Below are 21,131 nucleotides of genomic sequence, written 5' to 3' on the forward strand. Positions count from 1 at the left end.
GTCTCAATCAAATATTCCGAGGCCATTTTAGTTTTTCTATTAATGCAACAACAGGGTCCGACCTTCCCCCCATCCTTGACGCCTTTGAAACTTATGAAGTAATCTCTCCCTTTTATCAATTTAATGCAACCGACTCAAGAGATGGTATGTCCTTTTTTTTTATATAAATAATTTGATAGTCACAAAAATGGAAATTTGAATTTTGGATCTTTTTTGTTAGAAACACCAGGAAATCTTGCTCTTATAAATAAATGATAGTGTGTTTTTATTTTATTTTTTTTAAATTCTAATGGGCCATTGAGTAAAGTTTTGTGTGAAAGCCTAATTTTAGTATGAAAGTAAGTGATGGCGAAACGGACGTGAGGACGAACAGGTGGCGAGCAAATAAGCGGTGGATATGGCTCATTGTGGCAGTACGGGGCATCATCATCGCCTTTTTGTGCTTATTAGTATGCTATGCAAAAGTGAAAAAACACACAGCGGAAGGTAATTGATATTCTTACCATAGATTTTTCAAATTTATTATTGATGATAAAGCAACACAAAATTTTCAAATTATATTTTGCATATTTGTTAATTAGGGGAGAGAAAGAAGAAACAAAAGATACTTCTACAAGAACTTAGAGGTAATGCAATATCGTCCACTGTACGTGACAAAGTGAAGAAACGAAATAATGATAGGCAAGATAGCCATGAATTGCAAATCTTCAGCTTTGAAACCATTTCTGCTGCCACAAGAAATTTTTCAACTAAAAATAAAGTAGGAGAAGGTGGTTTTGGACCAGTTTATAAGGTTCTCTCTCTCTATATATATATATGTGTGTGAGAGAGAGAGAGAGAGAGAGAGAGAGAGATACACCAAATTGTGCTGATTTGATTGGATTGAATTGTTTGAGTTTGTATTGTCCAGGTGTGTGATGAGTCGCATATTGGGTCTTTACAAAGTGGATCTTGGGTTTTTGCAGGCTCAATTGCAACTTAACTATCCATTTTGGAGTGTCAAAGTAGATGTGGCTAGTGCTTTTCTCGAGTTGTTACACATACACATGATATCAAAGAAACTAAGCAAACTTGATAACATCATGTGGCTTAGGGTCATTGCAATAAAATGTGAGCCTTGATAAGGTAATCCAAAATTCAAGTGAGGGAGACTGTTATATCCCAAATTATGTGGATTTGATTTGATTAGATTTTTTGAGTGGTGTTATGTGGCTATAGGCTGAGTCGCATGTCAAGTTTTTGCAAGATAGATGTTCAATTTACAAGTAATTACAAGGAGCCCTAATTACAACTTGACTAGTCTTTTTGAGGTGTAAGTGTAGATGTGACTAGCATTTTCTTCGAGCGTCACATAATTTGTGTGTATGATTAAAATTGAATATGATTAAACAATTAAATTATTTTTATGTTTTTTAAATGGGTGGTATGATAAATAGTGGAAATAAAGTTTGAAATCAAGACAAAATATTTTAATACTATTATAAATTATCAACCATACACAAAGCTTATGTAGAAATCTAAGAATTTACACCATCTAACTATTATTCAAACTAAATGTACCACCTTGACCCAATTGCTCTCTTAATTTATTTTTCTGGTACAAAATTTGAACTTAATAACTAGCCCAGCTCACTAATACAATATGTCAAATCAACACTTGAGTTTTGGCCAAGGGCAAGGTAGAATCTTGATAGAAAATTAAATAATAAAAATGGAAACTGATTTAAGATAATGTAAGTGAGATTTCACTAATGAAATATATTTTTAGGGTGAATTATATGATGGGCAGAAAATTGCAATAAAGAGACTCTCAAGAAGTTTTGGACAGGGATTGGTAGAGTTCAAGAATGAAGCTATTCTAATTGCCAAACTCCAACACACAAATCTTGTAAGATTGTTAGGGCTTTGCATTCAGCAAGAAGAAAAAATTCTAATCTATGAGTATATGCCCAACAAAAGCTTAGACTTCTTCCTCTTTGGTAGGGTGAATGTTCATTACAAGGAAAAAATTTCTTATTGGATATTTGTTTTTCTATTATACGCAATCAATTACTACTTATCATTTTCTTGCAATTATTTTCTACTTTGAGTCAGATTCTACTAAAAAGTCTTTATTAAATTGGAAAAAACGCTTCAACATCATTGAAGGTATTGCTCAAGGACTTCTTTATCTTCACAAATATTCAAGACTAAGAGTAATTCACCAAGACTTAAAAGCAAGCAATATTTTGCTTGATGAGGATATGAATCCAAAAATTTCTGACTTTGGCTTGGCTAGAATATTTGGGTTGAAAGGATTAGAAGAAAACACAAATAGAATTGTTGGAACATAGTAAGTATTCATTACATTTCAAGTAAGCTAAATTTAATTCTATTTGTGTGTATGTGTATATGTGCTTATTCATACACTAAATTTTATTGGTCAATTATTATTTCAGTGGTTATATGTCTCCAGAATATGTCATGAATGGTGTTGTTTCAATAAAAACTGATGTACTTAGCTATGGAGTCCTACTATTGGAAATCGTGAGTAGTAAAAAAAATAATAGTTGCTATCACTCTAAGTATCCGCTCAACCTTATAGGATATGTAAGATCTCAATTAACTCTTCTAAATTTATACACGAGATTTTGAATATAATAGTTAACATTGTGTGTACAACTAGTCTTGTATTAGGCATGGCAATTATGGAATGAAGGGAAAGGTTTGGAGCTAATAGACCCAAAAATAATAGATGAGTCATTCCCTTCAAATGAAATATTGAGATGCATTTATGTTGGTCTTTTATGCGTACAAGACCTGGCAACGGATAGACCTACCATGCTAGATGTTGCAACTATGCTTTCAAGTGAAACTGTTCAACCCTTCCTCCAATACAACCTGCATATCTTATCAACATTGTTCAAGAAAAATCATCAGAGGTTTCTAAATTAAGCCAGAAAATTGTTCCATAAGTGATGTTACAATATCAGAGACGAAAGTAAGATAAATACTAAGCAAGGGTGGTTACAAGACCACCCTGACCTGGCAAAAAAAAATTGTTCTTGCAAAAAAATATTTTATATAAATAATTTGTTTTAAACTAAACTGTTTTGTCTACCCTACAAAAAGTTATTGACCACCCAATTTGAAAATCTCAAGAATTTGGGTTCAACAAAAATAGAATAATGTATGTCCACAGTACTTTTATAATAATTTTACAAAGAATTATAGGTGATTAGTTGTTACTGGTTTTAAACTGGGCCAACAATTGACATTACTTTCTTACCTGTCAATAATAACTTGTCATGTAAGATTGTTGAAAAAATATTATAGACGTAACATTTTTCAAAAAATAATTTTGGCCCCTCAAACATAATCCTTAACAACAAATTTGGTTCTTTTATTTTTACTATATATTTTAGAGTAATGTTAATGATATTACAAATTTTACTAAATAAATTTTAAAAACTAACGTATTATCAATTACAAAAAATTATTTCAGACTTTAGCATTAATTTTGTGTGTTTAGATTGTTTTTAGAAATTCACCCAAGTTAATTAGCACGTTAGTTGGTAAATGATGTATAATAAAATTTCTAAACTTTTTAGCATTTTTCGATATTTTATAACTCAATTTTAATTATGATATTGAAATAACTTTTTGGTTTGGATATTATTATTTTGCCCGATTTACACTCCGGTCTAATTGTAAAACCAAGTTGCCTTCCCAAAAAAAAACACCAACTAATAAATCAATACATTTTGGTTCCAGTTACCGATACGACTGTTATTTTTTTTAGGAGTTTCAACCTATGTTGTCTGCTTTCAATGATACATCTTTATCATCAGACTAAAATATTAATTAGTTTTTGGTGTAGGTGAGGATTGAACCTAGATCTCTTATACAATCATCAAAAACTTTACCAGTTGAGTTAACTAAAATCCACCCAATATAAGTGTCTTGAATTGGAATTAAAAAAAAAAAAAAAAAAAAAACTTCAAATTGCTGTGGACACGTCACACAAATGGAAAAAGATCAATCACATGATTATTCTGCTCTTATATTTGTTTTCCGAATAAGTTACTACGAACATTCACACCAATCTCAACAAAATTTTAGTTAAACTAATCTAAAAAACTCCACTTTTGCTACTTTAACAAACAAACACACAGACACACACATATGTATATGGGTCATTCTCCTGTACCCTGTTTTTTTAGGAGTACGGTATCTACGTAAGTCTTAGCCATTAGATTTACTTGTTTTAATCTTGGCCGTTTGTATAATTTTAATAGAACATCAGTTTCCAGTCAGAGGTTAACGTATAAAACCAAAAAAAAAAAAAAAACGATTCTTCTTCTCTCTCGCACTGCATCAAATCTGAAGCAGGTTCTCGTGGATTCTTCTCTTTCGTCGTCTCTTCTGATGTTCTTGGGTGAATCACTGAATCTATTTTTTGCCATCCTGCTGTGTCTTTACAAACTAGAGTCTCTAAATTTCTTATAGCTTTCATTTAGGGATTTTGATTCTTAACCCTTTTCCTCTATATTTGTTAAAGTTAGGCAAAAACTCTAGTGGTCGGTTTGGATGCCATGGATTCAGTCCCTTCCATCAATTGTAAATCTGAATCACAAAATATTGATAGGATTGTCTAGGATTATTTGTGCTCTGTGGGTTTCGTTCGATTTGTTTAAGAATTGTCTGTGGCTTTTGTTTGATTTGTTTATGATTTTTTTAGGGTTTCGTTTGATTTGTTTATGATTTTTCTGTGGGTTTTGTTTGATTTGTTTCTGATTTTTTTGTGGGTTTGTATCTGCTGTAAGGATAAGAAATTGTTAAGAACTTATGGGTTTGGTTTAGTTTTGTTAAGAAATTGTTGATTGTTTCTTTTTTTGGGAGTTCAAGGTTGGACTAGTGGAGATGCAAAGTGTTTGATGAAATTCTTCTATGAGCTTGGAATTCCAGGAGCTACTTGTATGAGTCGGTGATACAATTTTTTTAAGCTGTAGCTATTAAAATGTGATGGTTCCATTGTCATACTAAGCAGTAAAAATATTTGAGGGTGTATCAAAATGTGAAAAATGAACTATCTAACATGTACATGTTTGTCCAACAGTGTTATAACACATATATTTACTTCATATAATGTTTAAATGAAATTTCTTTCAAAATGAACAGATCTTATTTGGTAAATTTGAGGTGTGGATGGAATATATATGTATACGTTTGAAAGAAGGAAGGAATAAACATGTAGAAATATACAAGGATTGGGAACTCTTTTAGATATATACAGATATATCCTTGATCTGTTGGTAAAGTCCATGTAAAATTTGACATGTGATTTAAATTATTTCAAAAGAATAAGCTTCAGAACACAAAGCTTTTCACCTGGCTAGGTCAATCTCATAAATGTTTTACCGATGAGATTTTGATGGTTAGTGAGGACTGAGGACATCATACAGGTGTTTTGCAGTTTTATGAGATGTATATTGAACCTGACCCTAGTGCTTGTGAGCTTACACCAGGTGATCATCCTTCAGAGTTGTTTGGCTTTGTGAATGAGGTTTTTCAAAATTTTGTAAAGGAATGGACAGCTGAAACTCTTTCCAGAGAACTTGATTATGTGAAACTCTTGGCTTCGTGGTAAGTCCTTTACAACTCTGTTGGTAATATGAGTTCTTTATATTGGGTACTGTTTTTTTTTTTCTTACTTGTATGATTATGAGATCATGTTAATCTACTTTAGATTCTTTACCTGTTTCATGGCTTGAAACTGCAATATTTGCTTCATTGCTGTTCAGAGGGCAATTTTATGTTTATAAGATCAATAAGGGTTTAATGAGGGGAAAAGTTATTTTTTCTTTTTCTGAGATATTTGCATCAGGTATTGGAATGGGGAAGGGGAAGATATGTCAATTTTTTTGCATGGGTTCATATGTGTGATTAGCCGATCAGTATTTTATAGAATTGTCATCTTCTCAGGTAATTGTACCCTTACTGCTGAAGGTTCTATGTTGTATTATAACATCATGTGTACCATCTGTTAGACTTCATGATCAGTAGGTGAATTTTCTGTTCTAGGTTCTGTTTTTATTTTATTTTATTTTTCAGCTGCTAACCAGAATCTGTAAGATTGCAACATCTCCTTATATCTCTTTGTATGATGAAAGGTTTCCCTTTTAGTGAAGCAATATGAAAGAGATTATTTTACACCAAGCCTTTATTTCCTGATGGAATTTTTAGTTAAAGAAAAGGATTTCGATTTTAAATTTTAGTTTGAAATTACTTGAGCAAAATCTCCAAAGATTTCAAATAGTTTATATTAACAATTATTCTTTAAATTTGTTTAGATTTTAAATCCTCAAACTCAAAACACAACCTGAAGGGATTTATTGTAATGGTTGAGACTTGAGATCTGCATTTTGGACTAGCTTGATTGAAAGTAGTGTGTGAATGTACAAAATTCTATAATAATCTTTATTTTCTGATGTGCTGTAGATGGAAGAAACCACTTTTATTTTGGTAAGTTTGTCTTGCCAATGGAATTCTCCTCTGTTGAACTGATGGAACATTAGGAAATGTGTTCTAAAATACTGTTGGGCTTTATAGAATTTCTTAGGTATACTTACCTTGGTTTGTGATATACTTGGAATGGCTAGATACCATGCAGTACTTTGGAATATGTGCTTGTGCTGCACTATAGAAGCCTAAATAGCTAAACATTTACTGGCTGCAAGTGTTTCCATCTAATTTACTTTGATGTCATTCAATGGCAGAGGAGATGTTTGAATCAACCAAACCGAGGATGACTAGCAGCTTGGCTACTCTAGCTTGTACTTAATACATTCTTTAATCACTTTTTCAAATGTTGTTGTTTCTTTTTATGTGGCATGGTTTTTAACAGGTCTCTAATGCAGGTCTGACGATGACTTTGTGGAGCTAGTATGGGAAAATGGTGAGATTCTTAAGTGAGATCGATCAGGCAAAACTCAAAAGGGTCATTCATGCATTGGGTATAATTTATACCCTTCCAATGCTCAGGTGGAGAATAGAGCAAACGTGCATATGAAGAGAGCAAGGTCAGGGAATGAGTCCTCATTCTCAGATTTCTTAGGTCACAAGGATGGTGACTTGGACTTTACCAATAACAATTCTTCACAAAATGGTTATCATCTTGACTCATTCAGTGGATTGTATAATGCAATTTGGTACAAAATAATAGTAAGAGCAATGACAATCACCCCAAAGATTCCCAAGTTCTGAAGCATGACACTGCAAATTTTAGACAGTAATGCATCTAAAGTTTGTACTGAGGAATTCCAAGCTTGCTACCTCTAGGAGTACTCAGCTTCATCCATCTTCCTTGTTTTGCCAGGAATCAGATGCACTTACAAAAATGGGTGGACGGCTCACATCAACCTTGCCTGAGCCTGATTCGCTACCTGATAAGAAAACTGGGACAGTGAATGTCTCCTACTTAAGACCTGCAGCTCTTCCTAAAGTTAATAGTTAGAGTAGCAGTGTGATCAGGCAGGCAAGCAATCTGGTTTTATCAAGAGCCGAGGATCTGAAAGGCAGCAGTGATGAGAGGCCTGCTTTATTTAGTGGCAACCCCTTTGAGTCTGGTTTTTATCACTTTGTTATGTTTGGGTGAAAATTCAAGTGTTTACTGAAAATTTTAAAATTGTCAACAATCTTTGGATTTGATTTTTTGCATAACTTGCTTATTGTATAGTCACCTTATTTCCAACCTTAGACACCACAATAAACACACAACTGTGATTAAGTTGCAGATGTTGTATAAGAACAATTAGAGAGTATGTAAGGTTATACATCTTCAGTTTTATAGTAATATAAATAATATAAATATAAATATCAAGAAAATGACTTCAATTATGTTATTTATAGGGAGGTATGCCCCTGAATGTGATGGAAGCTACTAATAGGAAATTAATTGGTATATTCAAATATTTGTGGAAGAAACTAAGATAATTTCAGCTGATTTTTTTTGTGAACAAAAGTAATTATTGTGGTTAGGCTAATTTCTTGGGATGCTTTTTTTTTTTTTTTTGGTTTTAGATTTTAGATCTAAATTTTTTAATAACTTTAAAAAAAATTATTGTTGTGATGAGCGGTTATTAGTAAGTAAAAAAGTGACTTCAGTGATGGACCAAAATGTAAAATTATGGTCAAATGTGATATTGGTACTGCTTACTGTGATAATTGAATTGTCAATTGTAAGGAAAAAAAATATGGTATCACTGAATGTGACAAAAGTACGGTCAAAAGTAATGTTGGAACTGCCCAATGTAATAATGGAACTATCAAAATTGAAAATAAAAAATAGGATACGATTGAATGTGACAAAAATAGATTTAGATGCAATATTGGTACTACTATATGTGATAGAAGAACTGTCAAATTTGATGTTAGAACTGCACAATGTGATAATAGAACTATCAAATTTGAGAAACAAATAAAGGAACAATTAAATGTAACAAAATAACTGTCAAATGTGATATTGGAATTGCACAATGTGAAAATGGAACAGTCAAATGTGAGAAACAAATAAGAGAACCAACGAATGTGACAAAAAAAACTGTCAAATGTGATGTTGGAACTGCATAATGTGAGGATGGAACCGTCAAATGTGAGAAAAAAGTAAAGGAACCACCAAATGTGAGTAAAGAACTGTCAAATGTAATGTTGAAATTACACAATGTGAGGGTGGAACCGTCAAATGTGAGAAAAAAGTAAGTGAACCACCAAATGTGAGAAAAGAATTGTCACATGTGATATTGAAACTGCACAATGTGAGGATAAAAAAGTAAGGGAACCACCAAATGTGAGAAAAGAGCTGTCACATGTAATGTGGAACTGCACAATGTGAGGATAAAACCGTCAAATGCGAGAAAAGAACTGTCACATGTGATATTAAAACTACACAATGTGAAGATGAAACTATCAAATGTGAGAAAAAAAAAAGTAAGGGAACTATCCAATGTGACAAAAAAACTGTCACATGTGATGTTAGAACTTCACAAAATGGGGATGGAACAGTCAAATGTGAGAAAAAAGTTAAGGAACCACCACATGTGAGAAAAAAGTTAAGGAACCATCACATATGAGAAAAGAACTGTCACATGTGATGTTGGAACCGCAAAATATGAAGATAAAATCGTCAAATGTGAGGAAAAAAAAAAGTATTATATATATATATATATATATATACTCTATTTAAATACTATATTTTCTCTCTCCAAAAATAAATAAATAAATTTTATTTTTATCCTCTTCCCCACCCAACACCATGTTCTCCTTCACAAAAGCGTTGTTGCTACCACCAAACACAAATCAACTTTCTCCTTCACGACACAAACCCACCTTGCATCCAAAAACACACTACTACTACCACCAAAAACACAAATTCCTCAACCAAAACACAAATCAAATGCCTCGACGACAAAACACACCAACGACCCACCAAAAACACAGACCCATCTCAATAACCCAGCCATAAAACAACCTCTGCAACCTCAACAACCCACCACGCTGAGAGCAACAATTCAATGATGAGGACATCGATAATCGATGGTGAGGACACAAATAATGAGAGCGAGAATGAGTGAAAAAGCAAAGGGGACAGAGGGAGAGTGAATGGGTGAGAGAGTAGATGGACAGAGAGAGACAGCGGGTTTACCACATTATTTTTTTTTTTTTTTCAGTTTGGCGATGAATAGTCCTTGCTGGAAGTAGCGTGGAACTATTCATTTCTAAAATTTTCGGTATTCTAAGGAGATTGATGCATAAGTTATTTTTGAGTCTATAGCTATATTTTTGTTAAATTATTATTTTTTCATAACATTTATGCTGGTTTTATTCCATAATAAAAAATGTTGTAATTATATTAATTTATTTTCTTGTATTTTGAGAGATTTAATTGTAATGGGTTTAGTACTAAGTTGGTGAAGATTGTTTAAGACAGTTACTCTCGCGACTGATGACTGGCTCGGGTTTATTTCCTTTAAAGTTTTGAATTTTTGGATTTTTAAAATTTCTATGTTTTGGTTGCTGAACTTTTGATGTTATCTACTATTCTGCAGGGTACTTGCAAGGTCGGCGTTTAGCTTCAAACATGGACCTAGATTTTGTGACAGCACTATTGATAAAACTACAATTTTATATGTTAATGGTAATGAGTAATGACAACTTTTGTAGTGCTCTGTATTTGTAGTTCAAAGTTCAAACCCCACCTTCCATGATCCTACTACCTACTTATCTCAAAAAATATAAAAACGACAAGGATAAAGTTGCAAATCAACATACAGATTTTGGTGATGAGGCGGAAAGCCAATCAATAACCTCTTTACAATAATAATAATAATAATAAATAATAAAACTAAAATCCATTACAAAGAATCTAGCGCGTTGGAAATTCACGAGACAAAACAATTACAATTTAGATTTGGCTTACCTTCAATACTTTTTTATCTGAAATATCTTTTTGTTTTAATGAGAAACTACCAGTTACCACATCACCCACTAATTAAGAGCATTACCAGTAAAGTTGCTAAATTGACTAAAAGGCCAATTTAGCAACCAATTACCTTAAAATAGCTTCTACAGAAAAGAAGCTAAAGAGAAAAGTATTTGAGTTTCAGCTACAGTCCACTGCTATCTATATAGCATTCCATTGTAGCTCAAAACTTAAAATAAAAAATAATATTTTAATGTAGAGTGTTAAAAAAAGTATCTTAATGTATTGGTGGTTGTGGTTGTTGTTTATTGTGTTAGATATATTATTTTATTGTGTTGTTTATATTATTTTAATATGTTGAATGTTAATATGAAACATTTGTTGTAGGGTGTATTATAAAGTGGATTGTTAAAAAAGATAAAGTAGTGTTTTGAGTTGCTAAAAGCTAATTTTTTTAGATATTCTACTATGAATGCCCTAAATAGAAGGTAGATATTAAAATCCAATACCACTTGTCATTATGTATTTAAAACAAAAAGAATCCTCAAGTTAAAAAAAAATACTGGAAGTAAGTTAGATCCTTACGATCTATATAATAATCTATCTATAGAATCTATATTTATATAATAACTAATAGCTGAAACGTTTGACTTTTTGTTGACCACTTCTCATTGTACCACGTGGCTACATAAATTGCAACCACATTTACATTTTAAAACACTGAATAGTTGTGCCTTTTCAATATGATTATTAACAATTACACCTATTCTGAATCGGTGCTAGTGTGCTTATAAATAGGCATCCCTCATTTCATTTTAAAAAGTTAGTTTTTTCATTCATTCATAAGAGTCTTTAGAGAGAGAGAGAGAGAGAGAGAGAGGGAGACAATTCTATTCGTTGTGCACAAAGATTGTTGTGCTTCTTCTACATATTGTTCATCATTTTATCTTCATCAATTTTATATCAACCATTGTGTATTCATTTGGTCTGCAAGTTTTACTTTATTTCTCTTATACATTCACACAGATTTGTACAAATATTGTTTATTGATCTTATTCACAAAATCACAAAAGTAAATTATTTGTGTAATTAAGGTCGAAGTATTCTCAAAATTGTAGAATTCTTGCCTAATTTGATATAAACAACATGGTCCAAGAGTTGTTTTGAACTTGTAAGGTGTGACCCTAGGTCAAGAAGCCTCCATATCTCTAATTCAAAATCTCTTTCTGCCATAATGAACACTATAAAGTTGTGATTTACAACTATATTTTATATTGGCTTTATTACATGACAAAAAATGTTGTATTTGCTTTATTTTGTTCCTTGTATTTTGTAGGATTTTATTGTATTGAGTTTAGTATTAAGTTGGTGAAGAATCGAGCATAAAATGAAGAATCAATGAGTTTCGCGACTGTCTCATTAGTAGCTAACCCACGAAAGAGCCACATGGGAAGCACATGCTGGAAGCTGAAGAGTCGTGCCAGCCTGGAGGATTTCGCGAGTGTCTCGCGGGTAAAGCCTTCCCGCGAGATACCCGCGAAACTCTCTACCTGGAGGATTTTTTAAGTGTGACTTTCGTACCCTTCGCACATACTATATATACCTTTATTACCCATAAATATGTAAGGAGACCATTCAGAGAGAAAAATCCTAGATAGATTTTCAACAACACACACACCCATCTTTTAGAGAGAGAGCTACTAATCCTTAGTGAGAAATCATCCTAGCCTCTTCTCCTTCCCACTCCCATTGTCATACCTTGAGAGGAGATTTGTACCCAAACACAACCTACACTTTTTCAGAGTGTAGAGAGTGTTTTGAAACTTGGGAAGTTTTGGGGATTTGCCAAAAGAAGCCGGTGAAGCTTGGTGGATGTAATCGGGCGTATTGCGGGATCTGGAAAGCTAGAGAAGGCATGACTTTGTGAAGTCCGTTGGTAGCAGGAGCTTGGAGAGCTCAAGTACATTGGATAGACTAGGCTTGAAGGGTCTTTTGTTATTCGTGTACTCCAACTTTATTCTCTCGTGGATCAATTTACTGTTTAGAGGCCGGCGGAGAGGCTTTTCGCCAAGTTCTTCGGTTTCCTCTTCGATAACACGTCGGCGTATTATCTTGTGGTTGCATATCTCTTCCCTTACTCTTGTGCTTTACTTTTATTGTTTGTTTTTCATGTTTATGCACTAGAGTAGTTATCAGTTTATTGCGCTTCATTTACTCTATTCCGCACTTAGTTTAAGTTAGAGTAAAATCAAGCGAGCCATAATTTTTAATTTGGAGTCTAAACAGCTCTTGTGTTTTTAACACAAATCCGAGATTTCAATTGGTATCAGAGTGGGTACACTTGTTTTGGTTTCATTACCTAAGTGTGATCCTTGACCCCTTTGTGTGTTTTGCCATGGATAGTGTTTTATATGCTTCTATGGATGTTGTTGATTGTAACATGCCATGTGTTTGTGAAAATGCCTCTATGAGTGTTTATCCACATGATTGTGATGCCATGTTACATGAATCTTTGGATGTTGTTGATATTCCAAACATCAAACTCTTGAAGAAAGAAGCTAAGAAGTTTCATAAAAATTTGAGCAAGTTTCATTGTGAAAAGGATTATTTGATTGCTAAACTCAATGAATCCAATAAATTGGTTGAAAAGTATAAGAAGCTTGCTGAAAATTCTCTTGAAAAGTTGAAAGAGTTTGAATGTTTGAATATGGACTTGGATGCTAAACTTGTTTTGTCTAACAAGCTTGTTAAAAACTAAAATGTGAAAATAAATCTCTTAAGATGCGTGCCAAGTGTTTGATTACTGAACCTATTACTAAAAATGATGAAAATATTTGCTGCAATCATGTTGTGGTACCCGATTTTGTGCCTATTATGAGTTCTACCTCTAAAGACAAATCAGTGTACATTCCTCCACACAAAAGAAACCAAAAAGTGGAGAGAAAGGCTCTTAAGCCTAAGCCTCTGGTTAGGTCTCATCCTAGGGAGTTGAGTGGATCCAAGTTTGTTCCTACTTGCCACCATTGCGGTGTGATCGGTCACATAAGACCTCAATGTTCCATGTTGAAGAAAGGACAAAACCATGTTGCCAGATCCCTCCCTAAAAAGCTATGTCCCATTTTGTGTCACCATTGTGGTGCCTTTGGTTATCTAAGATCTCATTGCTCTAAGTTTCAAGCTTTTAAAAGAATAAAAAGAAAAGAGAAACTTGAGCTTCTTGGAAGTTGTGTTTTGCAAGCTAAACCAGTTTTGGGGGAAAATGGTAAGTTGTTGAAGAAAGTTTTTTGATGTTCATACCTCCTTATCTATGTACATCTCTGATTCTCATTCTTCCAACCCTCGTCTCACTTCTCATAAGACACTCAGTCCAAACAATCGTTCTGTTTGGATGAGGAAGGGTTCCTATGGTTGAGTTTTTGCTCTTTTGGTCCTTGATCTAATTATTTCGATCTTTATAGGATCCTTCATGCATTAGATGTTTCATTGTCATGCATTTGTGCATCATGCATCTCTTTATATGTATAGTTTTTATTGTTTTTGCATTTGATCTTACTTTTATGCTTTTGTTTTTGTGTGTGTAAAAATCCAAAAACACAGAAAAAGTGAAAAATTTAAAAAGTTTAATCGTGTATGTTTGAGCACATTTCACATGTGAGTTTGGCCTAGTACCTTCGTACTAATGGCGTAATGCATTTACGAGCTTAGTTTGTTTTGTATGCACATTTATCTTTGTGGAAAAATCTTGAAATCTATGTGTAATTATTGTGAATTGATCTTCAAACTTGTCATGAATGATTAGTCAATAGTCTTGTTGATCTTGATACATACATAGACTTGTGCCTATATCTTTTCCCATATTTTTATGTTTATTTTTGCTTAAAGAGCTCAACAAATGTAAATCTCAAAATGAAAAGAGATATTGAGCTGCAAAAGCTGTCACACATACTAGTATTTGACTAGGAAAAAGGGAAAGGACTTGTATTAAAATGAATGGTACCTCAAAAAGTCAAAAGCTCTTTCACAAAGTTAAAATATAAAAAATTTCAAGCATCGATCTCAAGAATGAGATATTTTGTTCAAATTTGATCAGTGTTATGATTTGTAAAGAAGCCAAATGAAAAGCTTTAGAGAGATGTAATCATTTTCTTGTGGGAGATCATATATGTTCATTTCTATAATTGAGATAATCCACTTGACTTAGTACTAGTTGTGTATGACTTGATTGAATTGATCATTGAAGATTCACTCCAGACTAAGGACTATTCCACATTTGATATACACACACAACACACAAGTCTATTGTTCAATGAATACTTATTTCATTTGTGTGATTGTACATGTTCAAATGTGATATGTGTGTGCTTAACCATATGTGGATCAAACCAAAAAGATTTTTTTTTTTTTTTTTACTTGCTTTTGGAAGTGATTTGTATCACTCATGTTTTTCAAAGTTTTTCAAATTGTTTTTGTATGAAAAACATGTTTTTTGGGTGTTTTTGTGACCTATTTCATATGTAGGCTCAACTGGGAGTTAAATGGTCCAATTCTCAAGTTTTTCAACCTTGGACAAAGAGTTTTGCGACTGTTTCGCGAGTAAGGCTTACCCGCAAAACTTCCCACAAAGATTCCCAAATCAGCTTTTTAAAGGGCATTTCGTGAGACATTTGTTTTAAACTTCTCTCATCTTCTCTCAAACTGCTATTTTAATGCTTCAACACCAAAACCTAACTAATTTCAAGTGTTTTACATTCCATAAACATCTTTAAGGTGATATTTAACCCTTTCCATCAATTTTGATCCTTAGATTATGTTTTTGGCGGTTTCATAGTTGGGATTTTTTCAAATGGGAGTTGGAAAACTTAATTTTTGTCAATCTTTTTTATTGGGCTTTGTTTTAAATGATGTTTTGCTTTGGATGTTGGCCCATTGTGGCAAAAATAACATGTATTTAGGCAAGATTTTCATATGGTCATGCATTGTTTAACATACATGTGTAATGTGTACACTCTAAGTATTTGATAAAATGCCCAAATGACATTTTCTCGCTGTTTTGGAGTCCGATGAGTACCAAATTTTGGGGATCACCATAATTATTCATGTTTATGATGTTTTGATCATTGGTGGTGTGTTTTATACACTTTGTCCCGTGAGTACTTATTCATGCATTGGTCATGCATCTCACATGCACACTAGATGCACCTTTATTGTACACGCTCTAACATTTGACATGTTTTACATTCACTTATGCTAGTTAAGTCTTTTTAGACATTTTAGCTCATATAACATGTTCTTGTGCCTATGTCATGCCTTGGTCTATACTTTGTTCCATCATCGTCAGCATGTCATATTTACTTTATGCTTTGTAGCATTGTGTCTTTAAGATATTTTATCTTTTGTTTGAGCTTCATTTTCTCATTCATTTTGTACCCCTCATGCATCATACCCTTGTTCATATCTTCTTTTCTTTCCCTCCTTCTTCTTGCTTCACTTGTCTATTCATGACAAAAAGGGGGAGTGTATACTAAAGAGTATACCGATGTGTTTTGTCATTTCTATATGACTTATGTGCACATTCTTAGGGGTAGAAATTCTACCTCATGCACATTTGTAGGGGAGAAAAGCCATAGGGGAGATGCATATACTAAGGGGGAGAAGACATCTTTTATGAGAAAACCTTGTTTTGTCTTTGTTTTATTTTATGCTTGTTTTTTTGTTATTTTATGGTGCTTTGAGTTACTTTTAATATCTATGCTTTGTTGCTCTCATTGCATCGTGTTTATGTGTTGGAACACACTTTTACCCTTGTTGGATCTTGTATCCTTAATGCAAATACCTTTTGTGTTTTGCATCGGTTGTGTGTTCTTGTGCCCTTGTTGGATCTTGTATCTTTAATGCAAATACCTTTTATATTTTGCATTGGTTGTGTGTTAGACATGCATATATCCTTATGTTTTTATGCTTTAATGATTGCATGTTTAGATGATCATTTGCTTTGCTATATGATCATTGTAATCATTTTCATTTTACTGTTTTGGTGTATGATCAAGTTGCTTACATGTTTCACATTTTGTTTACTTGATTGCATTTTATTTGTTACATTATACTTGTCCTTTTATCACTTGATTTATCTTGAGAGTCTAATGCGTTTTGTGCAAGTGTTTCAGGTTTCAGGTATATATGTTCCAAGTGCTTCATAGCTTCTAAATTTAGGTGTGAGTGAGTTTTGCCATTGTTTCCAAATTCACGTTTAAGTTTAGAGTCTGTTATAGGGTGTTTTGTCACAGAATAGCCAAAGGGAGAGATTGTAAAGTTGTGATTTACAACTATGTTTTATGTTGGCTTTATTCCATGACAAAGAATGTTGTATTTGCTTTATTTTGTTTTTTGTATTTTATGGGATTTTATTGTATTGATATTAGTATTAAGTTAGTGAAGAATCGAGCATAAAATGACAAATCAGTGGGTTTCACGACTATCTCGCTAGTAGCTAACCCACGAAAGAGTCACGTGAGAAGCACATGCTAGAAGCTGAAGAGTCGTGCCAGCTTGAAGGATTTCGAGAGTGTCTCGCGGGTAAGTCCTTCCCGCGAGATACCCACGAAACTCTCTGTTTAGAGGATTTTTTAAGTGTGACTTTCTTACCCTTCACCCATACTATATATACCCTCATTACCCATAAATGTATAAGGAGGCAATTCAGAGTGAAAAACCCTAGATAGGTTTTCAACAAAACACACACCCATCTTTTAGAGAGAGGGCTACTAATCCTTAGTGAGAAATCATCTTAGCCTCTTCTCCTTCCCTCTCCCATTGCCATACCTTGAGAGGAGATTTGTACCTAAACACAACTCACACCTTTTTCAGAGTGTAGAGAGTGTTTTGGAACTTAGGAAGTTTTGAGGATTTGCCAAAAGAAGCTGGTGAGGCTTGGCAGATGCAATCGAGCGTATTGCAGGATCTGGAAAGTTAGAGAAGACATGACTCCGTGAAATCCGTTGGTAGCAGGAGCTTAGAGGGCTCAAGTACATTGGGTAGACTAGGCTTGGAGGGCCTTTTGTTATTCGTGTACTCCAACTTTATTCTCTAGTAGATCGATTTATCGCTTGGAGGGCGGCGGAGAGGTTTTTCGCCGAGTTCTTCGGTTTCCTCTTCTATAACACATCAGCGTGTTATCTTGTGGTTGCATCTCTTTTCCCTTACTCTTGTACTTTATTTTTATTGTTTGTTTTTCATGTTTATGCACTAAAATAGTTATCGGTTTATTGCGCTTCATTTATTCTATTTTGTACATAGTTTAAGTTAAAGTAAAATCAAGTGAACCATAATTTTTAATTTAGGGTCTAAACAGTTCGTGTTTTTAATACAAATCTGAGCTTTCAAACACGTAAACTTCAAACTGCTTCCTTCCTTTTGCAGTTAAATAACTTCTCAAATCCTCCCACGCCGGTCGCAATCTCACAAGTACATTGGTATCGCGATTCTACACAAAGAATACAATCATTACATAGGAAAATGAGAAATTATATACTTCACAAAAAGCCCCTATAACTAAACCGATGTGCTCTACTCATGTTGCAAAATAGCCGTCTATACAAAATTTTATATAATATGTTTAGGACTTAATATTAGTCCTGGTTACTGCAATAGCAAACTAAATTGGTTCCTAAAGTTATCTAATAGCGACGAATTCTACAAAGCTAGAAACCCTACACACATGGTAGGATGGAGTCAGCATAAATTCAATTAAAAAACCTAAAATAACAAAATGATGTAGTAGACAAATAGAAAATTTGATTGACTTGAAGACGGAATTGAATATTATTCTTAACCAATATTTGTCTCCACACAAGAGTTGTTAAAAGGTTACTACAAATTTGTTCCCAGGATACAACTAAGTTTATTGGGTTTTACGAATAGTAATTTTAAAGAAGATCCATAGGTTTCTTGTATATCCAAGAAAGATGAAAGAAAGAAGTTAAGAAGAAGTTACTAAATAAATATGAACCACTATTTATACCCAGAGGATCATGGCCTTCCAATAGGCACCTTTTCATTCAATATACATATTTTCGGTCAATAGACACATTTTCATTCAATAGGCATATTTTCGGTCAATATACATCTTTTCATTTAATATGCACTTTTTTAGTCAATAGACCCCTTTTCAGTTGCACATTTTCATTCAATATGCGCTTTTAATATATATCAAATATAAAGGTTTCAATAGGTACCTTTTGGTATTTCCAATTTGAAGGGTTATGAAATTTCAATTGGCATCTTTTGGTATATATATTACAACATATTTTGTACATTATACCTATACATACAACACAAACTAAACTAAAGACGCAACAAGCAACAATCTATTTTTAATTCATTCCATCAAAAAATTAATAAATAAAACAATATTGCTTTCTTTTGTCTCACTAATAAAAATTTGTATTATTTTTTTAAATATATATACATATATATATATATTTTAATATCATGCATTTTTTCTTACTACTCCAACTAAAAAACAAATGATTTTTTTTCTTCCTAAAATTCATCCAGTAGCTATTCCCATGCATCGCATGGGTTAGCGACTAGTAAAACTGATAGTCGAAACGTTTGACTTTTTGTTGATCTCATCTCAGTGCGCCACATAGCTTGACAATTTAATGACACAATTACATTTTAAAAAACTAAAAATTGTATCTATTCAATTGTCTGATTAAACAAACCGTTTCAGTGAAATTTTTACTACGTTTGTGTTCAATTGCCTATATAAATTAGAGACATTGTTTTGTCTTGAGTAGGCACTAGGCAGTAACAAAAGATTAGAAATACCTTTCTCATCACTTTCACTTCTATATTATGCTCTCTCTCTTTGTCTCTATTTGAAGATTATTTTTCGTCGACAACTCCGAAACAACTTCTCCACACGTCTTCCTCGCCTTTTACCACACAAAAAACGCTTCTTTTCTGGCTCTATTTTGTTACTCTTTATCCAAACCCTAACGCAGCCACTTCTATCCCACTTCACTTCCATCTTAGATGATGAAATTTCTGAGTCCCTAAGCTCGAGGGAATGTGGAGACTAGCAGTGTAAGAGGCTTCTATGTAGTAAGTTAGGTAACGTTTGAAAGAATAATGGAAAGTAGCATCTCGAGTATTAGAAACTAGAGATTTACATTAAAACTCGAGTCTCAAAGACTCGCTTTGTGCTTGCTTTGTGCTAGTTGAGTTGGACAAAAAATGCCACCTAGATCTCAAGTCTTAAAGACTCGTTTTGTAAAAAATAAAATTCGAGTCTTTAAGACTCGATTTTTTTAGGGAAAAACATGTTATCAACTCACAATATTTAATTAAAATTTGCATAGAACTTGATTTCCACTGGGCAAAATAATAAAAACTCACACGCATAACACTCAACCTGTATATAATAACACACGCATAACACAAGTGCCTGATACACAACCTTCTTACCCAAAAACAGAGCATCCTCACTAAGTCTCTCGGCCTCACTAACTCTCACTCACCCATAACTCTCACACCACATTGCCTCTCACTCTCACTTACCACACTGCCTCTCTCACTACTCTTCCCTCTTAACAAATTCATATCTCAGGTAAGGGTTTGCATAATTTGATTGTCATTGTAGTTGGGTATTAGTTGTCTATGGGTGTGGGTTAAAGAGTTTGACTATTTATTTTGTAGATAGTTAACATAACTTAGTTAATTTACCAATATTGTGAATTATAGAACTTTGTTTTGTTATTGTTAATTTTTTGAGTATTTATTTGCATGGTTTTTGTTATCAAAATTTTATTCATCATTTCTAGGCTCTTATTTTTATCATGATCTTACAAGTTTTTTTGACTTTATTCATCATTGTTTTGGGTATGAAATGAGTAGTGAATGAATGTAATGAATGGATATGAAATGGGTATATAATCATGCTCCTCTACCCACCTACTTCTTTCAGAACCCTTTTAGGCCTTATAGGTCACCACACAATGGAGTAATAGATAATTCCATCTCTCCATCCACTAGGATTAGAAGGTTTACATCTTGGCCTTTAGATATTAATGGGCAATGGGGCAATCTATAATCTGGCTTGAATATGTTCAGCCTTAAGATCACATTACTTATTTTTCCCCCACTTTACGATTATGTGATTTAACTAACATAGTAACTTGACTTGAACAGGTTCACAATGCCTGAAATTGATATAATCCTATATCACGGTGGTCTGCTTAAGAATGCCAATGCAAACAAGAGATTGTCATTTGAAGGGCCGGGTATAAAGACCTATTATACCCAAATTGATCGTAGGTTGAAGACTCTTGACGAATTGAAGATGTTTGTCATGGAAGAGTTGTGTGAGAATCCTGTTGTGCACAACATACAAATTTCTTGTCGTATGCCAAATGAAATCCTGAAGCACCGGATTAATTACAAGTATATGGTGATAGAAACAGACAAACATGTAAAGATCATGTTTGACAAGTTGGAGAGAATACATGAAGTAACTAACATTGAGTTGTACATACAGTTGGAGTTGTGTGCAGTCTGGCAAGAGGATATCCAACAAACAATCACAAGCTTACAGGTTACGGTTCCAGATGCTCAATATGAGTATTCTACACATGTAGAGGATGATGATGTTCATGCCGATGGTGATGATGAC

The 21,131-nt window shown here is 33.3% G+C and overlaps 1 long non-coding RNA gene and 1 pseudogene across 1 annotated transcript; both read left to right on the forward strand.

Annotated features, from left to right (window-relative positions):
• The first annotated feature begins 332 nt into the window (after window positions 1-332).
• Window positions 333-2,989, forward strand: LOC142634792 (G-type lectin S-receptor-like serine/threonine-protein kinase CES101; annotated as a pseudogene).
• Window positions 2,990-4,303: 1,314 nt separating this feature from the next.
• On the forward strand, window positions 4,304-7,866 carry LOC142633670 (uncharacterized). Its single transcript, XR_012843950.1, has 2 exons — window positions 4,304-6,504; window positions 6,900-7,866. It is a non-coding gene; the product is annotated as an uncharacterized LOC142633670 (long non-coding RNA).
• The last annotated feature ends 13,265 nt before the right edge of the window (window positions 7,867-21,131 follow it).

This window comes from Castanea sativa, chromosome 5, assembly GCF_040712315.1.
Source record: "Castanea sativa cultivar Marrone di Chiusa Pesio chromosome 5, ASM4071231v1".
Classification (NCBI taxonomy): Eukaryota; Viridiplantae; Streptophyta; class Magnoliopsida; order Fagales; family Fagaceae; genus Castanea; species Castanea sativa.